Here is an 18221-nt window from a genome sequence, read left to right as displayed (position 1 = left end):
GTCACGCAGTGGGTGGGTTGAGGGGGGGGGGGGATAACAAATGTGATAGCCAAATCTATCCATCCGGCTGATCGCTAGCCGAACTGCTAGAATCTCGGTAGAGACGGTTGTTATTGGCCGCCTCCGCTGAGTTTCATCCAGTTTGTGTATGAAATTTAACTGAGGGCTCGTTGACATTGCATTCCGCTGGCGTTAGCGTTCACACTGGCCATTTTTTTTTTTTTTTTTTTTTTTTTTGCAGTTTTGCAGCTTTTTTTTTTTATTCCCGGCGCTTGGGTGGGCGTTCCGTTTTTGTGAAAAGCTGTTTTCCAGAGCGTTTTTTAATGTATTTATTCTTAAAGAGAACCTGTACTGAGTAAAAATATTTAAATTAAACACATGAGGTAACTTCAAATGAACATTACATAGTTACCTTGCCATCAGTACCTCTCAGAAGCTCATCATTTTCTTCTGACAATAATCCCTTCCAGTTCTGACAATATTTTGTCAGATCTGAAATATATCAGTTGCTGTCAGTAATATATCAGTTGCTGTCAGTTATAGCTGAGAGAAAAACTGATGTACCAGGTAATGTCCATCTTTCCCTATGGCTCAAGTGGGTGATGTTACAGTTTAACTGTGTGCTGACCAGAAAGCTGTTATGGGTAATGGCCATTTTCAAAATGGAGGACGGAAAATTCCCTTGATCACAGTGAACAAACAGGACGCAGGACAGGAGAAAGACACTGAGGAGTAGACTACATGGAAGGTAAGTATGACTTGCGTATGCTTATTTTGACTTTTAATTTTCAGTTCAGGTTTTCTTTAAAAACGCGAAAGCATTCGCTGCACAAAGCGATTTTGTGAGCGTTTGCGTTTTTCCTATACCTTCCATTAAGGCAAAATCGCCCCCAAAATGGTACAGGCACCGCTTTGTTGCACGCGTAGCGCACACACTGCGCTGATTTGAACCTTCTCATAGAGATTCATTGCACAAGCAGTTTGTGGGCGATTTTAAAAATCAGCAGTTAGTGGGTGATTCCTGCTAATTGCTAAAACGCTAGGGCTTTTTAAAGTGCTAGTGCTTAGTTACCCTATGGCAGTGTTCTCACTACCGCGATTGGCGCCGATTGCAGGTGTTGTGCAATTAGCGGCAATTGCAAACGCGTTACCTGCAGCATTTTCTCGCGATTCAGCAGCGATCGCGGTACAGTGCAATATAGCGCTGACCGCGATCGCTATGAAATCGTGGAAGTATACAGTGATTTTTCACTGCGCTAACCGCGTAGTAAAATCACTAGAGCAAAACGCTGGCGCTTTCGTCCTGGCCACAAGAATTAATAAGGAAAGGGGTGAGGAAAAAATACTGGGCTGCAGGAAGGGGGAGTGAATAATTGCTGCACTTGGGTTCCTGGTGGAGTTATTGGCTGCACTTATAGGATAGGAGGGGTTAATGGCTGCAATACTGTATGCAGTCATTTACCACGCCTGGTCCCCAAGTGCAGCTGTTAATTATTCCTAGTCCCTAAGTGCAGCTATTAGCTTTGCTGAGTAGAGCTATACTTATAAATATAAATATAAATATACTATACTCTGTCATGAAAATCTTAAAATGTAAAATATGTGTAAACATATACAAATAAGAAGTAAGTTTCGTTCAGAGTAAAATGAGCCATAAATTATTTTTCTCCTTTGTTGCTGTCACTTACAGTAAGTAGTAGAAACCTGACATTACCGACAGATTGTGGACTAGCCCATCTTTTCATAGGGGGGTTTTCAGGTTTTCTTTATTTTTAAAAGCACCTAGGGTCCATTCACACTTAGAAGCGCAAAACGCCGGCGAATTTTGCGGGCGTATTGCGGGAGTGATTTTTCTGCGTTTTTACGCGGAAAAAATAACTGGACAGTGCAGCGATTTCTCCGCAATCGCATTTAGTGCTTCTATAGCACTGAAACGCGATCGCCAGGAAATCGCCTGAAATGGTGCAGGCTATGCGTTTGCGTTTCACATTTTTGGGCGATTATTGCAAATCACCCAAGTAAGAACGGGCCCATAGGGTTTTATTACACTAGTGCTTTCAAAAGCGCTAGCGTTTGAGCGTTTTGCCTAAATCGCCGGCAAAATGCTGCTATAGCAGTATAGAGGGTGATATAGCGGCTGGGAACGCGGAAAATCACTTGCGTTCCCAGCCTGTTGGCGGCTGTCGCCGAACTCGGAAGTAGCCGCCGGCGGGGACAGGACGATCGGAGCGGGGCTGCGAGGGCACCATCCAGCTTCAGGGGGCTGAGGGATGCCCCGGGTGAGTAAATATCATTTTTTTTTTTTAGACTTAAGTATTCCTTTAACGTCGCATGCAACATTACATAGTTACCTTGCCATCAGTTCCTCTCAGAAGCTCACCATTTTCTTCTGACAATAATCCCTTCCAGTTCTGACAATATTTTGTCAGATCTGAAATATATCAGTTGCAGTCAGTAAAATATCAGTTGCAGTCAGTTATAGCGGAGAGGAAAACTGATGTACTGAAAACCTGAACTGAAAATTAAAAGTCAAAATAAGCATACACAAGTCATACTTACCTTCCATGTAGTCTACTCCTCAGTGTCTTTCTCCTGTCCCGCGTCCTGTTTGTTCACTGTGATCAAGGGAATTTTCCGTCCTCCATTTTAAAAATGGCCATTACCCATAACAGCTTTCTGGTCAGCACACAGTTAAACTGTAACATAGCCCACTTGAGCCATAGGGAAACATGGACATTACCTGGTACATCAGTTTTCCTCTCAGCTATAACTGACAGCAACTGATATTTTACTGACAGCAACTGATATATTTCAGATCTGACAAAATATTGTCAGAACTGGAAGGGATTATTGCCATAAGAAAATGGTGAGCTTCTGAGAGGAACTGATGGCAAGGTAACTATGTAATGTTCATTTAAAGTTACCTCATGTGTTTATTTTAAATATTTTTACTCAGTACAGGTTCTCTTTAAGGACCAGCCACTTTTTATCCATTCAGACCACTGCAGCTTTAACGGTTTATTGCTCGGTCATACAACCTACCACTTAAATTAATTTTACCTCCTTTTCTTGTCACTAATACAGCTTTCTTTTGGTGCTATTTGATTGCTGCTGTGATTTTTAGTTTTTATTATATTCATCACAAAAGACATGAATTTTGTCAAAAAAATATTTTTTTTTTTTAAAGAGAACCTGTACTGAGTAAAATTATTTAAAATAAACACATGAGGTAACTTCAAATGAACATTACATAGTTACCTTGCCATCAGTTCCTCTCAGAAGCTCACCGTTTTCTTCTTACAGTGATCCCTTCCAGTTCTGACAACATTTTGTCAGAACTGAAATATATCAGTTGCTGTCAGTTATATATCAGTTGCTGTCAGTTACAGCTGAGAGGAGAACTGATGTGTCCATGTTTCCCTATGGCTCAAGTGGGTGATGTTAGAGTTTAACTGTGTGCTGACCAAAAAGCTGTTATGGGGTAATAGCCATTTTCAAAATGGAGGACGGAGAATTTCATTGATCACAGTGGAAAAACAGGACACAGGAGAGGAAAAATAGATTGAGGAGTAGACTACACAGGAGGCAAGTATGACTTGTGTATGTTTATTTTGACTTTTAAAGAGAACCCGAGGTGGCTTTGTATAACGTTAGTGGGGCACAGAGGCTGGTTGGGCACACTAACACCAGCCTCTGTTGCCCCATGGTGTGTGTCAAAGACCCCCCTTCTCGCCGCTATACCCCCGCAATGCTGGCGACACGCAGCGTGTCGCCAGCACAATGTTTACCCTAGCGCTGTCTGTCAGCGCCGCTCTGCCGCCTCCTCCGCATCGCCGCTACCCGCCCTCGTCCCTTCCCTCACGCTGATTGGAGGGAAGGGACGAGGGCGGGTAGCGGCGATGCGGAGGAGGCGGGGGAGCGGCGCTGACAGACAGCGCTAGGGTAAACATTGTGCTGGCGACGCGCTGCGTGTCGCCAGCACTGCGGGAAGGATAGCGGCGAGCAGGGGGGTCTTTGACACACACCATGGGGCAACAGAGGCTGGTGTTAGTGTGCCCAACCAGCCTCTGTGCCCCACTAACGTTATACAAAGCCACCTCGGGTTCTCTTTAATGTTCAGTTCAGGTTTTCTTTTACTTTCTGTGCTGACATTTTTCAAATAAAGTAAAATTTCTGTACACATTTTTGGCTAAATTTATTGTGCTACATGTCTTTGATTAAAAAAAAAATCCAATAAGTGTATATTTATTGGTTTGGGTAAAAGTTATAGCGTTAACAAACTATGGTGCAAAAAGTGAATTTTCCCATTTTTAAGCATCTCTGACTTTTCTGAGCACCTGTCATGTTTCATGAGGTGCTAGAATTCCAGGATAGTATAAATACCCCCCAAATGACCCCATTTTGAAAAGAAGACATCCCAAAGTATTCACTAAGAGGCATGGTGAGTTCATAGAAGATTTTATTTTTTTGTCACAAGTTGGCGGAAAATGACACTTTGTGACAAAAAAAATAAATAATTAAAAAATTTCCACTTCTGCTAACTTGTGACAAAAAAAGTGAAATCTGCCACAGACTCACCATGCCCCACTCTGAATACTTTGGGGTGTCTACTTTCCAAAATGGGGTCATTTGCGTGGTGTGTTTTGTCCTGGCATTTTGGGGGTGCTAAATTGTAAGCACACCTGTAAAGCCTAAGGCTAATTTCACACCAGGACGTTGCGTTAGAGGGGGCGTTAAGGTCGCATAACGTCCCCCTAACTCAACGCCTGGTGGTGCTGGATCTGGACGTCAGAGTGAGCCGCGTTGTGCAGCTCACTCTGGCGTCAGTGATGCCGTGATGCGCACTCTTGTGCGCATGCGGCATCACGTGGTCCCGCCGGCCAATCGCCGCACAGAGCGGCTGCTCCAGGAAGTAAACACTGCACGTCATAACGTGCAGTGCATATTAATTAGCCATGTGCCTGGCCGCTCTCCGCTCCTCCCCAACATTAGTGAGCATGTGCAAGCAGTCTAACGCGGCTCAGCCGCGTCTAAAGTACTGCATGCAGTACGTTGCCTTGTGACGCAGCGTTACAATGTAACGCAACGTCCGCACTGTGAACAGCCCCATTGATTTTTCATTACTGTGCGGTGGGCTGCGTTACAGGCTGCTCTAACGTGCGCCTGTAACGTCCCACTGTGAAACCAGCCTTAAGGTGCTCATAGGACTTTGGGCCCCTTAGCGCACCTAGGCTGCAAAAAGGTGTCACATGTGGTATCGCCGTACTCAGGAGAAATAGTATAATGTGTTTTGGGGTGTATTTTTACACATACCCATGCTCGGTGGGAGAAATATCTCTGTAAATGAGATTTTTTTTTTTTTTACACACAATTGTCCATTTACAGAGATATTTCTCCCACCCAGCATTAGTATGTGTAAAAATACACCCCAAAACACATTATACTACTTCTCCTGAGTACGGCGATACCACATGTGTGACACTTTTTTACAGCCTAGGTGCGCTAAGGGGCCCAAAGTCCTATGAGTACCGTTAGAATTTTACAGGTCATTTTGAGGCATTTGGTTTCTAGACTACTTTTCATGGTTTAGGGCCCCTAAAATGCCAGGGCAGTATAGGAACCCCACAAGTGACCCCATTTTGGAAAGAGGACACCCCAAGGTATTTTATGTTTTGTCACAAGTTAGCGGAAATTGATTTTTATTGTTTTTTTTTTCCACAAAGTGTCATTTTCCACTAACTTGTGACAAAAAATAAAATCTTCTATGAACTCACCATACTCCTAACGGAATACCTTGGGGTGTCTTCTTTCTAAAATGGGGTCACTTGTGGGGTTTCTATACTGCCCTGGCATTTTAGGGGCCCTAAACCGTGTGGAGTAGTCTGGAAACCAAATGCCTCAAAATGACTGTTCAGGGGTATAAGCATCTGCAGATTTTGATGACAGGTGGTCTATGAGGGGCCGAATTTTGTGGAACAGGTCATACGCAGGGTGGCCTCTTGATGACAGGTTGTATATGGCACTGAAGTGCAGGAAGCGCAGGATGTTCTCAAATCGTGACCTGGACATGGCAGCAGAGAACATGGGCATATGATGTATTGGGTGCGTAGACCAATAAGACCGCATTACATTCTTTTTGACTAGATCCATGTTAAGGAGAAGGCCCCAAAAAATGTTACGTTCTGAAACTTGGAGTGGTTTCCACCGAAAAGGCTGGGCATGGTAGCTTCTTGGATTGGCGGTTGCGTATTGTGTGGCATAACGGTTGGTCTCGGCCATAATTAAGTCGTAGAGACCAGCAGTGATCAGAAAAAAAAAACTGTCACTGCGGTGGGGCAGGTGAGGGTTTTGCCGGGTGATCAGAAGCCCGCAGGGGGGCAGATTAGGGCCTGATCTGATGAATAGGAGTCCTAGGGGGTGACAGGTGGTGACAGGAGGAGATTGATGGGTGTCTCAGGGGGTGATTAGAGGGGAGAATAGATGCAATCAATGCACTGGGGTGGTGATCGGAAGGGGATCTGAGGGTTTGGCCGAGTGATCAGGAGCCCACACGGGGCAAATTAGGGCCTGATCTGATGGGTAGGTGTGCTAGGGGGTGACAGGTGGTGACAGGAGGTGATTGATGGATGTCTCAGTGGGTGATTAGAGGGGAGAACAGATGTAAATAATGCACTGGGGAGGTGATCAGGGGGGTCTAAGGGCGATCGGAGGGTGGGGGCGGGTGTTTGGGTGCCTGCAAGGGGCAGATTGGGGTCTGATCTTTTGGGTATCAGTGACAGGTGGTGACAGGGAGTGACGGGGTGATTTATAGGTGATCAGGGTGTGATTAGAGGGGAGAATAGATGCAAGGAATGCACTATCGAGGTGATCAGGGGGCTCTGAGGGTGTGGGCGGGTAAAATGGGTGCCCGCAAGGGGCTGATTAGGGTCTGATCTGATGGGTGGCAGTGACAGGGTGTGATTGATGAGTGATTGACATTTGATCAGTGGGTGATTACAGGGGAGAATAGATGTATACAGTACACGGTCGGGGGAGGATCTGAGGGTGTGTGTGTGTGTGGGGGGGGGGAGGTGATCAGGAGCCCCCAGGGGGCAGTTTAGGACCTAATCTAAAATATAGCATTGACAGATAGTGACAGGGGGTGATTGATGGGTGATTGGTGCAAACAGTGGTTTGAGGTGGTGATCAGGGGGGAGGGGGGTCTGAGGGGTGCTGTGCGCGATCAGGGGGCGGGGGGCTGGATCAGTGTGTGTTTGTGTTTACTAGGGGGCTGCCTCCTGCCCTGGGGTCCCTCGATCACTGGGACCACCAGGGCTGGAGGCAGCCTGTATAATACACTTTGCATACATTACAAAGTGTATTATACGCTTACTATGCGGCAGATCGGGGGTTAAGAACCCTCCGACGCTTCTAAATGGCCGGCGGGTTTGGCGTCACGGGTGGGCAGAGCCTAATGACGGTGAATGCGCACGATCCCTGGCTGTTCAGTCCCCCAGGTACCGCCGCCGATCAGCGTTACGCGGTCCTGGGGGTGCCATGTTGCCGACGCCCATAGGTAGTGGGCGGTTGACAAGTGGTTAAGTCAATAAAAAAATTCCAGCTTAAAGGGTACCAGAGATGTACCCTAGCTAAAAAAATGAAAAAGGAGTTATACATACCTAGGGCTTCCTCCAGCCCCATACGCGCTGATCGATCCCCTGCCGCCATCCACCACTGCCCGCATCTACGAGAACCGGCTCCCATCGCTGACGTCAATGGAGCCGGCCTACGCAGGAGAAGTGCGCCCTCTACGTATCTCTCCATACACTACTGCAGAGATACGCAAGGAGCGCACCTCTGCTACGCTTAAGGTGGCCACACACCATACAATTTTTTAAGTATCTGTTCAATTTAAGAATTGCAATCAATTTTTCTGACTGATTGTAACATTTCAAAAATATGACCAATGTACCACACACGTATGTTCAATTTCTTCCCGAATTATGATAAAAATGATTGGAAACTCTGAGAAAATTGCTAGGATATGTATATTAATAAATTGGCAATCTACCACACACCATACAATCTTTAGAAAGCTTGAAGAAAAGTATCTGGCATTCTGGTAAAATCGAAGAAAACGGGAAATCCGATCGGATTTTTCAGTAGAATGAAAAAAAAGCTTTCGATTTTTTTTTTTTGGGTTATCTGATCGTTTTTATCGAATTGCCATTAAAATCGGATCATTTTATTGTATCGTGTGTGGCCACCTTTAGACTGGCTCCGACTGACGGATCAGCGCAGAGCCGGTTCTCGTAGCTGCGGGCAGAGGAGGATGGCGGCGGGGGATCGATCAGCCCGTATGGGGCTGGAGGAAGCCCCAGATATGTATAACTTCTTTTTCATTTCAGCTCTGGTTCCCTTTAAGGGTCTGTACACACTGCTGTGCTTTTAAAATCGCATGTCTTTTTTAATCGCAAGGTCTTTTGAAAAATCATGAAAATCATTAAGACCTTACACACTGGTGCAATGAGATTTTTCTATTTTCATGAAGGCTTTACAATTTAAAAATCAAATGCAATTTTAACAACGCAGCTCAAGCGCAGCGGTGTGTACAGGAACTTAGGGATTCAAATATTGGAGTTGACTTATATTTGAGGATACATGGTAGATGTATTTTTCATGTTAAAAAAGCTTCATTGGTATTTGTGCAGAATTTCAAATGTGCTTTTTCACATACATTTTTCACACATTTAAAATCACTAAATCGCACACACAAAGGTTTGTTCAAAAAAGAATGATCACAAACACAGAAAAATTCTTGAGAAGAATCCAGGGCTGTGGAATCAGTACAAAAATTATCCAACTTAAGACTCCTCAGTTTATGAAACCACCGACTCCAGGTACCCACAATTTCTCAGACTCCTCGACGCTGACTCCATAGCCCTTGCAGGGATATAGAGTGGGTACAGAAATCATCTGACTCCTCAGTTTAAAGAGAATCTATATTGTTAAAATCGCACAAAAGTAAACATACCAGTGCGTTAGGGGACATCTCCTATTACCCTCTGTCACAATTTCGCCGCTCCCCGCCGCATTAAAAGTAGTCAAAAACAGTTTTAAAAAGTTTGTTTATAAACAAACATAATGGCCACCAAAACAGGAAGTAGGATGATGTACAGTATGTCCACACATAGAAAATACATCCATACACAAGCAGGCTGTGTATACAGCCTTCCTTTTGAATCTCAAGAGATCATTTGTGTGTTTACTTTCTGTCCCCCTGCAGCTCTCATCCACTGAATAGTGACAGGCTGATCGTTTCTCCTGCAGACATCTCTGCCCTGTCTGTAATTCCTCAGTATGTGTCAGCCAGCTCCTTTCACAGCCTAAAGGAGGTTTTTTATCCAGCTCTCTTCTCTCACTGATAAGAGAGCAGAGACGCTGCTGGCTTATGTAAATAACACACACACTGGAGTGTGCATAGAGGGGCCTGGAGAGGTGTGTGCATAACAGATAAGCACGGAAGAGTTGGCAGCCTTCCAGACACAGGGCGACAAGTCCGACAGGGGAAAGATACATTGATTTATTACAGAGACGGTGATAGTAGACACTGTTGCAGTAAGCCAGAGCACATTAGAATAGGTTTAGGAACTTGTAGAAAAAAGGATGACATTTTTGTTACAGAGTCTCTTTAAGAAACCTCTGACTACAGGTAGCCAAAAATTGCTTCGACTCTCTGACTTCACAGCCCTGATTTTCTTTAAAGAGAATCTGTATTGTTAAAATCGCACAAAAGTAAACATACCAGTGCGTTAGGGGACATCTCCTATTACCCTCTGACACAATTTCGCCGCTCCTCGCCGCATTAAAAGTGGTTAAAAACAGTTTTAAAAAGTTTGTTTATAAACAAACAAAATGGCCACCAAAACAGGAAGTAGGTTGATGTACAGTATGTCCACACATAGAAAATACATCCATACACAAGCAGGCTGTATACAGCCTTCCTTTTGAATCTCAAGAGATCATTTGTGTGTTTCTTTCCCCCTGTTCTCATGCACTGAAGTTTCAGGCTGCTTGTTTCTTCCTGCAAACAGCTTTGCCCTTGTCTGTAATTCTTCAGTATGTGAAAGCCCAGCCAGCTCAGAGGACGATTTATCCAGCTTGTAAAAGGTAAGAGAGAAGCTGCTCTAATCCTAAATAACACACAGGCAGTGTGCATAGAGGGGCCTGGAAGGGGGAGTTCATAGCAGAACCACAACACTGAAGAACTTGGCAGCCTTCCAGACACAGGCCGACAAGTCTGACAGGGGAAAGATACATTGATTTATTACAGAGACAGTGATAGTATAAAGTGCTGCAGTAAGCCAGAACACATTAGAATAGCTTTTTGAACTTGTAGGATGATAAAAAACAGGATGCAACTTTTGTTACGGAGTCTCTTTAAAGGATACCCGAAGTGACATGTGAAATGATGAGATAGACATGTGTATGTACAGTGCCTAGCACACATATAACTATGCTGTGTTCCCTTTTTATTTCTCTGCCTGAAAGAGTTAAATATCAGGTATGTAAGTGGCTGACTCAGTCCTGACTAAGACAGGAAGTGACTACAGTGTGACCCTCACTGATAAGAAATTGCAACTATAAAACACTTTCCTATCAGAAAATGGCTTCTGAGAGCAAGAAAGAGATAAAAAGGGGAATGTCTTATCAGTGAGGGTCACACTGTAGTCACTTCCTGTTTGAGTCAGGAGTGAGTCAACCATTTACACACCTGATATTTAACTCTTTCTGGGCAATTGATATCTGGCAACAGTCACTCCTAAAGTGGCTAGGTATGATATACCATCTAAAAGCTCATCTTTGTGAATAATTGCACGCTCTAGCAATTAAAGTGGACCCAAATTAAAAATACAAGATTTCAGAAATAACATCTATTTTCTAAATTATAATAATAAATAGCAGCCTTTTTTCAGCTGAATGATGACAAATATAAAATATTTTACATTTATTGGAGGAACCCCTCCCATCTTTTCAAATTGCCGGGATTTTTCCGGCAAAGTGGTGGAGTAGATGGTGTCTGGCAATGGAGGAATTGCTAATGGCTGCCCCCAGTATAATCCTAGTTATGAAAAGAGAAGGGTGAAAAGCATGCACTGAAATGATCATAGGTTTGAAGGAGTGTTTATTTATCTTTGTATGTGTCAGAGTGGTGCAACTAAATATTTTTAAATAAAAAAATGTTTGGTTTGAGTCCGCTTTAATCACAAGTGCTTAGTCATCTCTGTGGTTGACCTGAAAATGTAAGTTCTTCCATGGATTCAAGGCCACACTTTGGGAAATATCAGGGCCATTTTTAATCTAGTTGCAAACTCTGGAGCTGTAGAGGAGAGGCATTTATTTGTCCTTGATGGACAGTGTGATAGTTAAATCACCTTCCTCGCTGCCTAGTAATAGCAGACCAAGGCCTCAATTCACTAAGCTTATCTCCTGTCTTTAATAACTCTTCTAGAGTTGTTACCATGGTGATAAGGCATGTAGTATTCAGGAAACATTTTACCTCAGGCAAACCTAAAGTTAACTCTTCTGTCTTTAAGTTAACTCTTCAATCCTTAAAATAACTCCAGAGTTAAAGACAGGCTTTATTAACTGCGTGTGAAAATAACTACAGAGGAGGTAAATTAACTACAGAGGAGGTAAATTAACTACAGAGGAGGTAAATTAACTACAGAGGAGGTAAATTAACTACAGAGGAGGTAAAATAACTACAGAGGAGGTAAAATAACTACAGAGGAGGTAAATTATCTACAGAGGAGGTAACTTAAGGAATGAAGAGATAAGATAACTCTCTCTTATGTGGAGGTAAGTTTTCTCTTGCCTTATTATCTCCAGCATGATCTTAGTGAATTAAGGCCCAAGTCTTGTTTTTGCACCAGTTACAGTTTTTTCTGTTGGTAGCAGATCTTCACTAAAATATTGCCATGGTTGTTTTTTTGCACTCGATAAGTTATGAGCAGGCTCCAGGATACCTGTTTCAGGAGTTGCATTTAGGTACTGAAAGTGTACAGTGCCGAAGGTGAAAGAGACAGGCGTAGGTGAGTTGAGACTTAATAGTCAGCTAATACAGTATAAGTTCAGGTCCCTTGTTAAAGCTCTTGAAACTCATGTGGCCTTGTGTATTCAGCTTCTCCTAAGCTTGGGGATCAGTGAGAACACTAGAGAACAGAGACTAAGCAGACCTGGTCCAAATTAATTAAAAATCGTCTTGAATTGGGTGTTTTTTTTGTTCGTTTTAACCCTTCACCTGGGTCATATCGGCTCATAGTATGGACAGATGTTTGTAATATGAAAGAAAATACTAAAAGTTTGAAACAACCTTTTTTCTTTTAGTACTTCTTTCACTTGCTCTGTAGTTTAGGTTAAACTAATGGTGTTAAAAGAAACCAGAGATGAACATTTCACACAAAATAAACATATCAGTCGATAGCTTGTAAAGAATAAATGCTCTACCTGATAATTTCGCCGCTCTGGTGGGCCTTTTTTAGTGTTTTTTTTATCCATTATTGCTCCAGGAAAAATCCAATATGGCCGCCGACTCATATATCTTCTGCTTCCGGGTTATGAGTTGTTCTGGATGTGCTGTCTAGGCTATATGAGACTAGGTTGCTGTCTAGGCTATATGAGAAGGGCTGCTGCAGCATTTCATCTGTGTGCTTTAATTTTGGTATGATGTGCAGCTGCCTTTAGGAAGTCTCTCTCATAGGAATGAAACTGCAGTCATCATCATTATCTATGCAGAGTGCGCACAGAGCACACAGATCATATTGCAGCCACACTTGTCTGTTGTTTCAAAGCTTCTCTCTCAGCAGTAGCAGCCCCTCCCATATCATCAGAGCTCTCAGTATGCAAAGCAGGAAAGCTGAGCCAGGAGGGGGCAGGCTTGGGCTTGAAAAGACTCCACAGAAGAGTGACTCAGCTATAAGGATTCCAGGTCACACCTAGACTGAAGGCTCAGTCGGGGATTCTTATCACAGCTGATAATAGACTAATTAAGCAGATAAGAATGAAACTAAAAGCAGGGTAGGTGTTTACTGTCATGTTCCCACTGATAAATGTAGTAAAATACATGAGGGTGCTTCGCCTCTGGTTCTCTTTAAAGACAAGAGGCTTTGTTCCCACTTGCCCCGATTCACGTGCGGTTAGTGGGAGCAGACAGTGTAGTGTTTATGTTGTCCGGCTGGGCAGATGCGTTACCCTCATAGGCTTTATTGGGAATGCATCTGCCTGCCCAGGATTATCGTGGATGGCACAGAAGAGCAGATCCATTGCAGAGTGACAAGTGGGAACAGCTCCTACTTATAAAATAGGAGCTGTTTACTGTCAGTTTAGCGGTGAGTGGAAAACTGACAAAAAATGTCCGTTCTCAGCTCCAGTGGAATCCCAGCCTAAAGATGGACGCTAACCATACAATTAAAAGATCCAATTTGATAAATACGATTGGTTGTCCTGAAAAATCAAGAGCTTGTATTTGTTTTTGAGCGAGAAATCCAATCGAATTTCCCTTTTTTTTTTTTTTCGATTGGACATGTTTGAAAATTAAGCATTTATCAAGCATTGTATAGTGTGTGATGGATTGTGAAACTGTATCCAACCAGAAAAAATTGTATGTAACTATTCAGTGCATACCGAACTTTATTTATTCATGTTTTTTTTCCCTTCATTTTTCTAACAACCAATTTTGTGGTTTCGTTTATCCCGAAATAGCGGCAATCTTGAAAATGCATATGTGGTACCTCGTAGATTCTGATAGGAACTTCCGATCAGTCAGAAAATTGGATCGAATGTTTGAATCAAATCAAAATAGTTTTTCCTGGGGGCGTGGCGCGACAAGCTCCCGGCCGGACGCATGTGAGCTGAGCTCCGCTCTACTTCAGCCTCTCATCCTTTGGTTCAGGGCCAGACCTACCTGCATTTAAACTTATTCCTGATCATCCCGACTGTTGTGCATGTCCGGGAGAAGTAAGAAACCGCTACGCAGCTCCCAGGGACCTCTCATGAGCTATTTCCTCCCAGCACAACCTAAGATGGCGTCTTCCCCAAATGGCTCCAGGCGTTCCGAGCGCTCCTTCTCGACACCCAGACGCTCCTCTTCACGCTCTCGCGCCCTGAACACCTAGGCTTAACGAAGCGGGATCTCGAGGATGCCTTGGATCGCACCTACAACAGATTTGTAGGTGAGCTACAGACCGAGCTCCGCAAAGCAACCAGAGCCTTATCCCATGAGATAGCGGAGATCAGCACCCGTCTGACGCACTTGAAATGAAATATGATGAAAAATTGTTCTTCCATTTGTCATTGGAGCCTTCAGGAAATGTTCCCTAAATTGATTACCTCTTTATTATCAATGTTTTTATCATGTATTTGTATAGCACTGACACCCTTTGCACGGCTTTAGAATACATAGTCCTGTTACTGACTGTTCCTCAGAAGAGCTTGCAATCTAATCTTTGCATTGTGTATCCCTATCATAGCCAGAGGGCATTTTTGGGAAAACAAATGAACTGATCAGTTTCCTCCTACATCCCAAATATATACTGGAGTTCTCTGAGGAAACTCAGTGAGAACATTCAAGCTCCATGCAGATAGTTAAGAGAACCCTCTGTAGATAATTATATAAGAGAGAACAGAGGCGCCAAAAGGATAAAAGGGGTTTTAAAGGAGCTTAAAAGCCAAAACTTGGTAATTAGAGGAGGCAGTGGTGGACTTACCCCCTCCAAGCAGACACAACACGACTGTACATTCAGTCTATTAACGAACTCCAGATAAAACAAAGCAACGCGTTTCACGGGTCAGCGCCCGCTTCCTCAGGCAATAGAAAAAGGAGTTACAGCATCTAGCAAAACAAACGACACTCAGCGCCTCTGTATTTTCCAGAAAACATGCTTGTTTACAGTGACGGTGAAGCATACTTTAATTGTACTGTATGTTTCACTGTATGATCACATCACACTTTTTGCCACTGTTGAGTTCTTATCGCAATGCAACATGCATATAGTTTGAAAGGATCCCTAATCTAAATAATACCCCCTATACACAGCAGATAAACTAGTTGCCCAAAAATCAGTCACTTTACCACTGAAGCAGCTGGCTTTCTGTGTCACCCTGCAACCCCATCCTCATCATGTAAGTCACAAGAAATCTGCACATTTAACCTGGCCCGGATTTACCTCACATGAGCCTATAGGCACAGATGTCCTGGCACCCTAGACTTCAAGGGAACCTGAAGCGAGTAAAATTATTTAAAATAAACACATGATGTAGCTGCAAATGAATATTACATACTAACCTCGCTGTCAGTTCCTCTCAGAAGCTCACCATTTTCTTCTTATAGTGATCCCTTCCAGTTCTGACAATATTTTGGCAGAACTGAAATATACCAGTTGCTGTCAGTTATATATCAGCAGCTGTCAGTTACAACTGATAGTGCAAGGAAATGTCCATGTTTACCTATGGCTCAAGTGGGTGATATTACAGTTTAACAGTATGCTGACCGGGAAGCTGTCATGGGGTAATGGCCATTTTTAAAATGGAGGACGGAAAATTCCATTGATCACAGTGGACAAATGGGACGCAGAAGAGGAGAAAGAGATTGAGGAGTAGACTGCACAAGAGGTAAGTATGAGCTGTGTATGGCTATTTTGACTTTTCAGTTCAGGTTCTCTTTCAGCTTCCACGAACCTACAAACCCCCGGCGAATTGCAATTTCCATTACTTCCCCTGCCCGGTGTAGGTAGCAACAGGTGTCCCTTAGCATTAGGTAGCCAGAGGTGCCCCCATGTATTAAGTAGCTAGTGGTGCCCTGACTGAAGGGAGTTCTCGTCAGTGGAATGCAGAGCACTGGGTGAGTAACCTCCTATTTACAATCTGCTTGGGACTCTGCATAGGGAAGGAGGGATGGAGTCATTAGGGGAGGGGAGGGGAGTGGAGTGAGTCGCCTTTCCTTCATCAAGCGGCGGCTTACAGTCCCTTAGGGCTCGTTCACACTTGAGCAGGAATCGCACGATTCCCACTCAGCGCAAAACTCTAGCAGTTTTTAAAAACCGCTAGCCCATGTAAACCTATGGCAGTGTTCTTACTGCCGCGTTTGCAGTTAGCGTTAACTGCAAATGCGTAACATGCAGCGTTTTGCTGGCGATTAGCTATCGCGATTAGCATTCATAGCACTGCTAATTGCGATCGCTCCCAAAACGCTGCAGTGTCCAATGATTTTTTCTGCCATAATCGCGGAAAAATCACTCCCACGAAACGCTAGCGGTAATCGCCGGCGGTTTTAGGTGTGAATGGGGCCTTATGGTAAATCCGGCCCTGCATTTAACAATTCGTAAAGTTCCAAGTTTGATGAGGAATAATAGCAACCCCATCAGTTCATCTTTACATATTGCAGTGTTTCTCAAACCTGTCTGCGTGACTCCCCTATGCACAGGTGGGGTAATTAGTGTCTCAGCTACATGGAATCCACCTAGCTGAGAAACTAATTACCCCACCTGTGCATAGGTGAGGTTGCCTGCAAAACATGCACCATTGGGGAGCCACGAGGACAGGTTTGAGTAACACTGACATACTGTATTGTTAGGATACATGGGACTTATTTGAAATTGCTTACCATGTATTTGGGTTCTGATTCTCAGCTATCACATACTTTCTCATGCGATCCTCACTTAGGTTCAGAGTGTTGAAGGTTCCTGTCAATCATTCAGTGGAAAACAAGCTACACTTGCTTCTGATCTGTGCAGCTAGTTACTAATGCAGGAAGGGAAGCTAAATGGGACTGTCAGTACTGAAAATAAGTTCACAGTGTACAGATTTTATATTACAAAATAGACAGCAGAATGAAATGGATAAGTTATTTTTGTGTTCAAATAATTTGTATTAGTAGAAAACGTAGATACAGCCTACATGGTGCCACACACTATCCTGTGTTCGATCATATTTTTTTTTATTTTATTTTTTTACATTTTTTGAATGAACATGGCTTCTGACTGAGTCATGTTTATTCATATACAGGCTCTTTGACTGACTCAGGGAACACATGTTCATATTCACCAATAACCCATTAAGTCCCGGTGGGCACATGCATCCACCTCTGATTAACAGGAAGCGCCTGTACATCCTGAATGAGTTAATGTGGCTCAAACTGGACACGTATGTAGGTCCAGTTTGTGTTAAGTTGTTAAATGAGTCTTGGAATGTAATGGGGAATTTCCAACACCTGGAGGATTCTAGGTGATTTCATAATGTCTTTGGAATTACTCAGACCATAACTTTCTGTTTGAGGCCTCTTGCACGCTACATGCAATTGCGATTTGCGATTTTGCATGTGATTCCGATTTGCGATTGTTATCAGTACTGCATGCTACCTTTTTTTTATGCGTTTTTTTTCTTTTGATAGCATCTAGGGAAAATCATAATCGCAAATCGGATTTGCAATGTGCTGGGTCCTTATACACAATCACCTCCATCCAGGATCAGATCATACACCATACATCAGTGCACTGGAATGCAGTTTTAAAATGGCAATTTACGATGTTGCTTGTAAAGGGAAGTTAATGGAAAAACACCTTCCGCTTGCTTTAATTAGAACTTTCAGGGGAATTTTATACTTATTGCAGGTAGGGACATGCCAAATCTAACAAAAGATTAATCATGCAGTTTATTGCCTGTAATGAACCAATACCTGCACTGTCTCTTTAAAGCTTGAAGATAATGATCAGCTTATCTTTAGGGCCTTTTACGGTACTTTTCCGTTAGCCGGGCGCATCCACTAGGTGTCGATAAAACTCCACCAGAATTGCATCTTTCTGTAATGGATTGCGGAGACACCGCCACGCGGTCTGACAGTGAGGCGGCTGTTTCAGTGTTCAGACCGGCGGTTTCTCCGCAGCAGCATGCATCTGGTTTGTCTGGACCTAGTAGTGCACACAGATGGAGAGCTACGCACGCGCTGCAAGACAGGCTCTTTATGCCAATAGGAGAGGGGTCAGCTGATCGGGACGATCAGCTGATCCCAGCGTGCCAAGGGATTGGCTGAAGGGAACTGGGCGGCGCTGAGGAGCGCTTTGCTATATATACTCCTTGCCTGTCAGTTGCTCGGTGTCTGGCGTTGCGAATGCTTATGTGTTAGCACTCAGACCTTAGTCAGATCTTCCAGTGTGGTTGAACCAGGAGGACCTGGGAATCCACAC

At 43.6% G+C, this 18221-nt stretch overlaps 1 protein-coding gene across 4 annotated transcripts in view; it reads left to right on the top strand.

Moving 5' to 3' along the window:
• Window positions 1-18221, top strand: part of NFKB1 (nuclear factor kappa B subunit 1) — a 188573-nt gene that overhangs the window by 1573 nt on the left and 168779 nt on the right. For 2 of the 4 annotated variants that reach the window (XM_068231574.1, XM_068231583.1), the window contains exon 2: window positions 10074-10149. The exons of the other annotated variants lie outside the window; for them this stretch is intronic. The gene's annotated coding sequence lies outside the window, so the exon portion shown is untranslated. The remainder of the gene's footprint in view (window positions 1-10073; window positions 10150-18221) is intronic. 4 annotated transcript variants of the gene reach the window in all.

This window comes from Hyperolius riggenbachi, chromosome 1 (assembly GCF_040937935.1).
Source record: "Hyperolius riggenbachi isolate aHypRig1 chromosome 1, aHypRig1.pri, whole genome shotgun sequence".
Lineage (NCBI taxonomy): Eukaryota > Metazoa > Chordata > Amphibia > Anura > Hyperoliidae > Hyperolius > Hyperolius riggenbachi.
Note: the sequence above shows the minus strand (reverse complement) of the source record. Positions and strands in the feature narration are given on the sequence as shown.